This window comes from Camellia sinensis, chromosome 12, assembly GCF_055761805.1.
Source record: "Camellia sinensis isolate YWXY chromosome 12, ASM5576180v1, whole genome shotgun sequence".
Lineage (NCBI taxonomy): Eukaryota > Viridiplantae > Streptophyta > Magnoliopsida > Ericales > Theaceae > Camellia > Camellia sinensis.
In genome coordinates, this window is record NC_138972.1 from 89,542,501 (window position 1) to 89,553,155 (window position 10,655).

The window sequence follows — 10,655 nt, forward strand, 5'->3', positions numbered from 1 at the left end:
TTTGCACTGCCATTTTTTGCTCCACCGACTGCATCGGAAAGTTCAACGGAGCAAACCCAGTGGTGTTTGGTTGAGGTTCACGGGCCACCGCACCAGTTCTCTCTCCTGAGGACTCGTTGAGATCGGGAAAGAGAGTGAGCAGCCCACGGGAAGACGAGGCCATTTTCTGGGCAACAGAGTGTTACAGAATCTCTCTCAGCACAACAGTGTTACAGCCTCTCTCTCTCAGCACAACGCAGAATTCTTCAGAGGTTTCTCTCAATTTCTTGTCTCAGCCTCTGCCTCGGCCTCAGCTCCGTCTTGGTTAAATAGCCGAGGCAGCCACGCGCATCGCGCGCCTCTTCTCGCCGACAAACTGGCACGCCTTTTCATGGCACGCCTTTTGATGCCTCGGGCACGCCTTTTGATGACACGCCTTTTGAGGGTGCGGGCACACCTTTTGAGGGCACGACTTTTGAGGGCTCGATATCTACATCTATGTATATCTTTTGGGCAGCCTATCTACACACTCATACAGTGTCTTCTACACCAGTCAGCTTTATCAATCCCTTTGTTTCAACCTCAAATAGGTTTCTACCTTCACACCTATTTGAGTTTGAGGGGGGGTTATACACAGTATCATGTATAAATTGCTCATGGCGCACTCCCTAAGTCGCCCCCTTGGTGCACCACCACAATTTTCTACAACGGTCCGACATGACCCCATAAACTGTCCCGACATTGATTCCGGTCAGCTTCTACATCGGTCCGACATGACCCCATAAACTGTCTTCTACATCGGTCCGACATGACCCCGTAAACTGTCCTGCTACATCGGTCCGACATGACCCCATAAACTGTCTTCAACAACGGTCTGACACGACCACATAGTGTCTGCTACAACGGTCCGACATGACCCCGTAAACTGTCTGCTACATCGGTCCGACATGACCCCATAAACTGTCTTCTCCAACGGTCCGACATGACCCCATAAACTGTCTTCTACATCGGTCTGATACGACCACACAGTGTCTGCTACAACGGTCCGACATGACCCCGTAAACTGTCTGCTACAACGGTCCGACACGACCATACAGTGTCTCCTATCCCATTTTTAATTGTCAGCTTATTTTTCTGTTTTGTTACTCTCTCCAAACTCAAGTTGGTTAAGTTCTATCCTCCTTGAGTTTGCGGGGGGCTGTTAAAATATGTTAGTATTATATGTTAGTGATGCTAGTGGTATCATTATGTTTAGTTTGCTTTATGCTTTCGGTGCCTCAATTGGCACCCAATGTTGGCTTTCTCCTCTCTATAAAGAGAGTGTAAATCTCTTTGTAAATATACAACAATCAATACATCAATCATAATACATACAATTTTTCTCTCTCTTTCAATTTATCTTACAGACTTATTTTGATAATTCAAATCGTTTATTTTTTTAGAATATATTGAATCTAATACGCTTATAAAAAATTAAATTAATTTAAAATATAAAAAAATGAAATACATAGAAGAATTACTAAAAATAATCTATTTTCCTCTCTCTCACAGGTGCCCTCTCTCTCTTAGGTGGGTGGGAGTCGTGGACTTCTGAAAACCAAATTTTGAGTTTCAAAATCAAACAAATCAATGACCCAATAACAGACCCCACCTGTTTTTGTTTTTCGGTTTTGTTTTTGCTTTTGGTACTCTGCACTTTTGGATACACAGCAAACTGGAGAATCCAAAAGCACTTTCTATCTGGGTGGCTCAAGCTTCCATTTCTGTTTTTTATCCAATCAATTTGAAATAATTTACAAACATCATATTACATACTGAACGTTTAATTAAAAATCAAAAATTAAAAATTAACAATACATAGACTTGCACCAAACAACAAACTCCACAATTAGACCACATGCTTCATAAGATTGAAAATTAAGATATCAGAAATTGTGATAAGAAAACCTAAATTTATCCTCAGAGAGCTTCTTAATTTTTGTCGGCCAAGGAGCATATTCAATTATTGCATGTAGCCCACGGCCCGGCCGACACAGTTCAATAAACCCTTAATTTTTGTCTCAATTCCATCTTTATGCCTATTGAGGATGTTCCTCTTCCTCAATGCAAGAATAAGATTTCCAAAAATTGTACATATCTTTGAAAGTTTTTTTATGTTTCTATACAGTGAAATCTTCAATGTAACAGCACGCAATCTGTCATATTGCAGGTCGGTTTGGTTTGGAATAGTTTCTTCCCAACAAAAAGTTAATAATTAAAAAATAGACGCTAAAGTTGTATTTGGTTGGGGAATTTGAAAAGACATTTGAAAGTGGTTGGGGGATTTGGAAAGGCATTTGAAAGAAAAAGAGAAAAGGTGTATGGAATTATGTAAAATTATTCACATTTCACCGACCTTGTCAATTTATTTTTTCAAATCCCTCCCCAAATTCTCCAATCAAACACAATATAATAAAAAAATTTCAACTTATTTGGCCCCCGTAAGCTGCACGAACTAGCTAGCTACCTATTTGTACGGGGAGGAAATAATTCTCCTCGTATAATCCTGTTGACCAAGTCCACGCTCCTCCGTACGACGTCGCTTTGTCACCTGAAAACACAAACGTGAGCTAGCCGGCGGGTGTGTGCTGGAAACCTCTCCGATGCCTAAGTTAGAAAGCTTGACAAATAGACAAAGATTTATGTTCTCGAAAAGTATTGTGTTCAATTACCTCCTCCAAGGTGATGCTTGTGAGCTTTTATAAGTTTCCCGTGGCACAATCCTAGTAGGACTTGTACTTCTCCATGCAGAATCCACCTAGGATTCATTCTCCTAAGGATAATGCTTATCCTTTTACACCCTCCCCCACTGCTTAAACCAAGTGGGATGGTTTTCTTTATGGCCGAACTTCCATTTGACCGAAGTAAAATTGGCTATACCGAGCCGCAGAGGGCCGAACTATCCTTAGCTCGGTCTTCTCCTCTAACTCCTTACTTCGGCTGCCCTGTTCAACCTTGGTGTGCTTAGATCAAACTTCCAAGTAACAAGTTCTGACCGACCTAACCATTGTAAGTCACGACCGGACTAATTCCGAAACCGGCCTTCCCAGAACATACTGCGACCGGACTAACTCTGAGACCGGCCTAACTCCGAGTTGCCTCCGGACCGGAGTAGCTTTACTCTTCCTTGGGCCGACGCAACTATCTCTTCTTGAGCCGGAGTAATCACACCTCCTTGGGCCGGAGTAACTTTGCCGGAGTAACCTTGCTCTCATGGGCCGGAGTATCCTTTACGGCCTTTTTTACTCAGTCCTTCGCGTTTTGGGACTCAAAGCCCAACTCGCAGCTCGGCCCAATTTTTCCCAAAAATTACCCTCTCAATTGCCCCTTAATTCCATCTGCGCAACATGATTGGGATTATCAGTCTACTGGCCGAGCTAGAGTTTATTAAGCCTTTCCAGCCGAGCTAAAAACCCTTTAGCCTCTCCAGCCGAGCGAAAAACCCTCAGGCTCTCCAACCGAGCTAATTTTACCTCGGGTATCACTATGTCCGGTCAAAACGTCTCTTCAATCACAGCGACTGTAACGCTTCCCATTCCAGTGACACGTGGTAAGCTCTGATAAGCTGCGGCCAACTGTCATGCCGCCCTTCAGAAATTTTGTACTGTTTCCGCCTCTTTTTGCCGCCTTTTTCTCTCCCTTCTTTCACAAAACAACCTTTTTACTTCTTGAATCACTTACTCTACTGTTTTCATCTTCTTTCTGTGCCTCTACTCCGTCCATACTCAAGCTTGAGTTCTCTACTTGCTGCCACTGTTTCCGACTCCAGTCTTCTTTCTCTCTTCTCTGGTAAGAAAATCTAACCATCTTGTTTTCTATGTTTTCGTACTTTACTTTCCATGCTTTGTATGTTTTTTGCAAACATTTTTCAAGTGATGTTGCTTTACTTTCGTACTTTTTATGAAAAAACCAGTAGAACTCCATGTGTGTATGAATTGTTATGTAGAAAACCACTTTTAGATCCAAAATCACATAGCAACCGAACTAGGATCCTGTTTGCCCCCAAATAGATAGATCTTTGTAGTCGAACTCGCTTTAGCCGGAATAAGATCACCAAATTTTGAATATAGCAAACTAGGAACCTCGGTGGTCAACCGAACTAAGTTTTTGGGGCTAAGTCGGCTCTCTTGGTTCCTAAACCGAACTCAGAAAGCCGCCCCCAGAGGCTTAATTGAAGTAACTATATTCACACTGTAGCCGATTTAGGCCTTGGGGCTAAACCAGCTCTCTTAGTTTTTTAGACCGAACTCAGAAAGCTGCCCCTAGACGTTAAACCGGTCTACCGAGCAAACTGCTCAAACCGAGCTGCCAAACCTTTAGATGAACCGAGATAGAACCAGCTAATTTGAGGCCGAAGTAGGGCTCTTATACCTTGCTTTTAAATTGTAGCACGGTCCACTGATCAGTGCTTTAACCCCCTGTTTTTTACTTTGCAGACTTAGGTTACCCAGGCACTCCTGCGTGCGCTCAACCGAGCTTCTGGGCACGATTACCGCACCGAAATAACTTATTCGTTAAATTATACAACAAATGGGTAAGTATAGGTATTTAGTTGAGACCCCTGGTGGGATGGCCGAATTCAGGAAGGACTATAACATACCGGATGACGTTCATTTGACTTTAGCAAAAAAGGACGTCATTCCATGGGACAACGAAGGTTTCGTTCCTTTTACTCTTCAATCCATAATTGAGACCGGACTACGGTTTCCTGTACAACCGTTGATCTGTGAGTTCCTTAGACAAACTAGGTTATGCCCCACCCAACTGTCCACCAATACATACCGTATTATTATGGGAATAGCCGCACTAAACCACCAAACCGGTTTAAACCTTGGCCTTGCCGAAATATTCCATCAATATTCCATCGGCTCGAAAGATGCTGGATGGGTCTATTACCTTAGGATCCGTCGCCGCCGAGAGAAGATTGTTAAGCACACCCCGGACAAAGACCTTAATGACGATGACTTCTTCTGGGTCTCTGGGAATTTTGAGGATTTTCAAGCCCAAATTCCTGGCCGACCTATAAATTGGAAAATGGGAGAGCCTGGTAATTTAACTTCGGTCTTGTTCCTTGTATGTTATCTCAATTTTTTAATCTATTAACCGAACTAACACTTCTTCTTTTTTGCAGATTTCGCCCACCTCCATTCCCTGTATAGCTATCCTAACCTTGCGGTTTTGCGAGCCGCACTACGGATTAAAGAAAGAAGTTGGGCTAAGCTTCTGAACTTCGAGCCGACCTACCGGTACAGCGGTCGCCGAAAAGCAAGGGTAACCGATTTCCTTCTTGAGGAAGCACCAGAACCGGACCCAACTTTGCCCGAAATAAGACTTGTTCCATTAACTGCTGAGGAAGAAATGGCAAAGAAGAGCAGAGTCAGGGCCCTTTTAACTTCAACAACCAGAGCCGAAGTACAGCCATCCGTCGAGGCGCAGCCTGCCGTTGTGGCCCTCCCTTCTCAGCAGCCTTCTACATCTCGCCCTTCCAAACGCGCCCGACCTACATCGACCGAACAGCAACTTGTCGATGAGGTTGAATCCATCCCCCAGAGTCCTCAACCTTCCCCTCAACCGGAGCATACTGACCGAGCTGAATCTTCGAAGTGGGCTCCGCCGTTGACCTTCAACGACCGAGACATCAAAGCCACTGACTCGGTCGTAGCTGAAAAAGACCACCAACTGGCCTTTAACCTGGCCAAAAGTGTGTGCCTCCCCAAGGACATGGAGCACCACTTGAAGCAACTGAACACCGAAATGAAATCAATTCGGTCTGCTTCCAAGTCCATGATCTTGGTAAGTAGCTGTCTGTTTTTTCTGTCTAAATTTTTCCAACTTTTACTTCGGCTGAGAAGAAATCTTTGTTTTGCCAGGCCTTGCAAAAGAACAATATCACTTATAGGAAAGTCCAAGAACTCCGCAAAACCACAAGGCAAGCGATGGCGGAAGCCGAAGCAAAGGCGGCCGAACTAGTGGAGGCCGAAAGGAAAATGACCGAGCTTCAAGCAGAGAACGGCCGACTTGCCGATCTGGTTAACTCGGCTGAAGCGGAGAAGCAAAAAGCGGCCATTGTAATGAAAGACAAATATCTGCGTGAGCTGCTGAAGCTTGAGAAGAGAAGACGCCGAAATAAACGAACTAAAAAAGAACATGGAGGCGGCCGAAAAGGAGGGGTACAAGCGAGGTTACAAGGAGGCAGAGGAGGCCTATGTCAAACAATGCGACACCGCCAAGGAGCTTTTCTTCAAGTGCGGCTGGAGGGCGGCTGTGGAGAAGCTCGGTCATGATGAACAGACCGAGGTCTTCGACCCTCCAACGTACTTTATACCGAAGTCCCTTGCGGCGTATGCAGACGCCTTGCAACAAGAGTTCCTGGAGGACTCAGACACTGATGACTCCTCTGCTCCTGAAGACACTCCGGTTGTTGGTGCCGATCCATCACTTCGGTTGGAACCCATGGTAGAGGACCTTCCTAACGAGCAGCCGAATGAAGACGTGATTCCAACCGAAGGAATCATGGCAGCCGAGAGTGAGCTTCCTCTTGAGACCGGTCTTCGAGTTGGTGATGATGCGGCTTTTGACACCGAGATAGATGAACTTTTCTCTTAATTTTGTACTCTTTTCTTTGTAACCGAACTAAGCCCCTTTGTAATGACTTTTCTTTTGAATGAAAATTTTACTTCTCTTATTCTGGTTGTTATATGTATACCAGTGCTTTGTAATGTCTTCTATTATTTCAACTGTTATTTCGGTTTTGGCTTTCTAAACTATGCTTGCCAGCCAACCACTCCTTGGCCGATATGCTTACTTCGGCTGAGGAGTACAAACTGTTTGGTTTATTCCAGCCAACCACTCTTCAGCCATACACTTACTTCGGCTGAAGGGTAACAAGAGTTGGTTTATTCTAGCCAACCACTCTTCAGCAACACTCTTACTTCGGCTGAAGAGTAACTACTGTTGGTTTATTCCAGCCAACCACTCTTCAGCCATACACTTACTTCGGCTAAAGAGTATCAAGAGTTGCTTTATTCCAGCCACCCATTCTTCAGCCATACACTTACTTCAACTGAAGAGTAACAAGAGTTGGTTTATTCCAGCCAACCACTCTTCAGCCATACACTTACTTCGGCTGAAAAGTATCAAGAGTTGGTTTATTCCAGCCAACCACTCTTCAGCCATACACTTACTCCGGCTGAAGAGTAACAAGAGTTGGTTTATTCCAGCCAACCACTCTTCAGCCATGCACTTACTTCGGCTGAAGAGTAACAAGAGTTGGTTTATTCCAGCCAACCACTCTTCAGCCATGCACTTACTTCGGCTGAAGAGTAACAAGTGTTGGTTTATTCCAGCCAACTATTGAAGTTAGTTTTTCCAGCTAACTTATAGTATTTGGTTATTCCGACCAAATGTCCTGCAGCCTGGATCCTTATCCTGGGCTTAGGAAGGGTGTTGGTTTAATCCAGCCAACCTCTAAGTTAGTTTTTCCAGCTAACTTAGAATAGAATGCTTGCAATATACTTAAGTCTTGAAAGCTAACTTTTACAAAGAGTAATTTGTGCTAAAAAGAATTTCTTATTTTATTGAAGGAAGAGAAAAGTACATATGTTTGGAAAAGAAAAGCTAAAAGTAAAATAACTTGAGATTGGCCGTATTCCATGGCCTAGGGATTGCCTTGCCATCCTTGTCTTCTAGGTGGTATGCCCCTTTGCCTGCTAACCCAACCACCTTATAAGGACCTTCCCAATTTGGGCCTAACTTGCCGTCTCCTGGGATCAAGGTGTTTCCCATTACTTTGCGTAGTACCCAATCCCCAATCTTGAATTGTCTTGGATGCACCTTTTTGCTGTATTTTCTGATTAACTCTCGTTGGTATGAGGCGATGTGGACTGACGCTCTTTCTCTTCTTTCTTCCGCAAGGTTGAGTTCTAGGGCTATGGCTTCTCCATTTAAGTCTGGGTCAAAATTTTCGCTTCGAATTGTGGGGAGGCCAACTTCTAGTGGGATCACTGCCTCCATTCCATAGGCTAAGGAGAATGGTGTTTCTCCAGTTGATCGCCGAGGTGTGGTGCGGTAAGCCCATAAAACATGAGGAAGTTCATCCGCCTACTTGCCTTTTGCTTTCTCTAGCCTTTTCTTTAGTCCATCCAAGACGACTTTATTTGATGCTTCAGCCTGCCCATTTGTTTGAGGATATGCCGGTGTGGAATTGTAGAACTCTATCTTGTATTCTTCACAAAAGCTTCTAAAGATTCTGCCGTCGAACTGAGTTCCATTGTCTGAGATCAGTGCTTTTGGTATGCCAAACCGAGTGATAATATTCTGCCAAACAAACTTCTTCACATCTTTTTCTTTGATTGACGCCAATGCTTCTGCTTCCACTCACTTTGTGAAGTAGTCTGTTGCTGCGAGAAAGAATTTTCTGCCCCCGGGTGCTGTTGGAAGTGGTCCTACTATGTCCAAGCCCCACATTACGAAAGGCCATGGGCTAGTTAAGGGTAGGAGTTCTCTTGCTGGTTGATGTATTTGGTGTGCGAATTTCTGGCATTTTTCACACTTCTTCGCATATTTCTCTGAGTCTGCTTGCATATATGGCCACCAATATCCTTGCGAAATAGCCCTGTAAGCGAGCGACCTTCCCCCTTGATGACTTCCACATACCCCTTCGTGTATTTCGAACAGGAATGCTTCTACTTTGCTGGGATGAACGCACTTGAGGTAAGGCCCAGAGAACGACTTCTTGTATAATGCCAAAGATGGAGATAGCCAAAATCGCTGCGACTTTGCCCTTATTCTGTTGGCTTCTTTTTTCTCTTCGGGTAGGATGCCGTCTTTTAGGAACAGGATGATGGGATCCATCCAAGAAGGGCCTAATTCTGTGCAACATACTTCTTCTGCTTCGGGGTCTTCTATGCTTGGTCTTGGTAAGAAGTCGATGAGTAATGGATGAGGGATTGATGTATCTGCCATTGAGGCCAGGCCTGCTAGCTCATCCGCTCGGCTGTTTTCCTCCCTGCCAATTTGTTCTATCCTTACCACATCAAACTTCTTGATCTCCGTTCTGACTAACTCTTGGTACTTGGCCATTCTGTCGTCCTTTGCTTCATATTCGCCAGAAATTTGGTTTACCACCAGCAGAGAGTCACTGTACACCATTAATTCGGTTGCTTTCATGAAGTGTGCCGATTTGAGTCCTGCGAGAAGCGCCTCATACTCCGCTTCATTGTTGGATGCTGGGAAGCCAAGGTTGATTGCTTGCTCTATAACCAGGCCGTCTGGAGAGATGAGGACTATGCCAAGCCCTGCACCATGTCGGTTGGATGCTCCATCCACAAAGAGCTTCCACATCTCTCCAACGAATAGTTTCCAGCAAGTGGAGGGATCAGACGATGTCGTGAGGTCAAGAATGGTATTTTCTTCAAGGTCCATGTTGGCTGTCTGTCCTTTGTCCTCTGTTTGAACTGCTGGTGAGTCTTTGTTTGTCTCTTCCTTGCTGTCCTTAGTATGGTCTGCCTTGGTGCTTGATTGACTACCTTCCACTAGGGGTTGCGCTATTCCGGCGTCAACTTCCGTCCCTAGTTCGGTTGTGTCAGTTAGGTCGACTGGGCAGATATGATGACTTCCAGGAGTAAACTCTGCGACGAAGTCTGCCAAAGATTGGGCTTTTATTGCTGTCTTGGGTTGGAACTTGATGTCGAATTGTCCCAACTCCACTGCCCACTTCAAAATTCGCCCACTAAAGTTCGCCCTTTCAAACAAAGCTTTTAGTGGAAAGGCCGTAAGGACGACTATGGTGTGGGCATGAAAGTAGTGCGCCAATTTTCTGGATGCCATCATTAATGCTAATGCTAGTTTCTCCAAGGGCAAGTACCTTGTTTCGGCTCCCAACAGTGTCTTGCTGACATAAAAGATGGGCAAGTGTTGTATTCCTTCTGCACGAACCAACACTGCGTTGACTGCGTGCTGAGAGACTGCCAGGTACAAAAAGAGTTCTTCACCAGGTACTGGAGTAACAAGTAGTGGTGGGGAAGACATGTACTCCTTCAAGCTTTCCAGAGCTCGGTCGCATTCTTCATCCCACACAAACTTGGCCTTTAAAGCTTGGAAGAACGGTCGTAGTCTGTCTGATGACCTGCTTATGAACCGGTTGAGTGCAGTCGTCATACCAGTGAGATGCTGCACTTATTTGACTGAGTTTGGTCTCTCCAACTCCTGGATTGCTTTGATCTGAGAGGGGTCTGCTTCTATACCTCGGTTGGTCACCAGGAAGCCCAAGAATTTGCCAGATCCAACACCGAATGCGCATTTGGACGCGTTGAGGCGCAACTTGTGTTTCTTCAGGATCTGGAACATCTCACCCAAATCTTTCAGATGGTCATTCTCATCCTTGCTTTTGACCACCATGTCGTCGATGTAAGCCTCCATTGTTCTGCCTAACAATGGTTCAAACATCTTGGTGACCATCCTTTGGAATGTCGCCCCTGCGTTCTTTAGGCCAAAGGGCATGACCTTGTAGCAATATAACCCCCTTGGTGTTGTGAAGGATGTGACCTCCTGGTCTGGTTCATGCATGGCGATCTGGTGGTAGCCTCTGTATGCATCCAAAAAGCTAAGTCGGTTATGCCCTGCCGTTAGGTCCACCA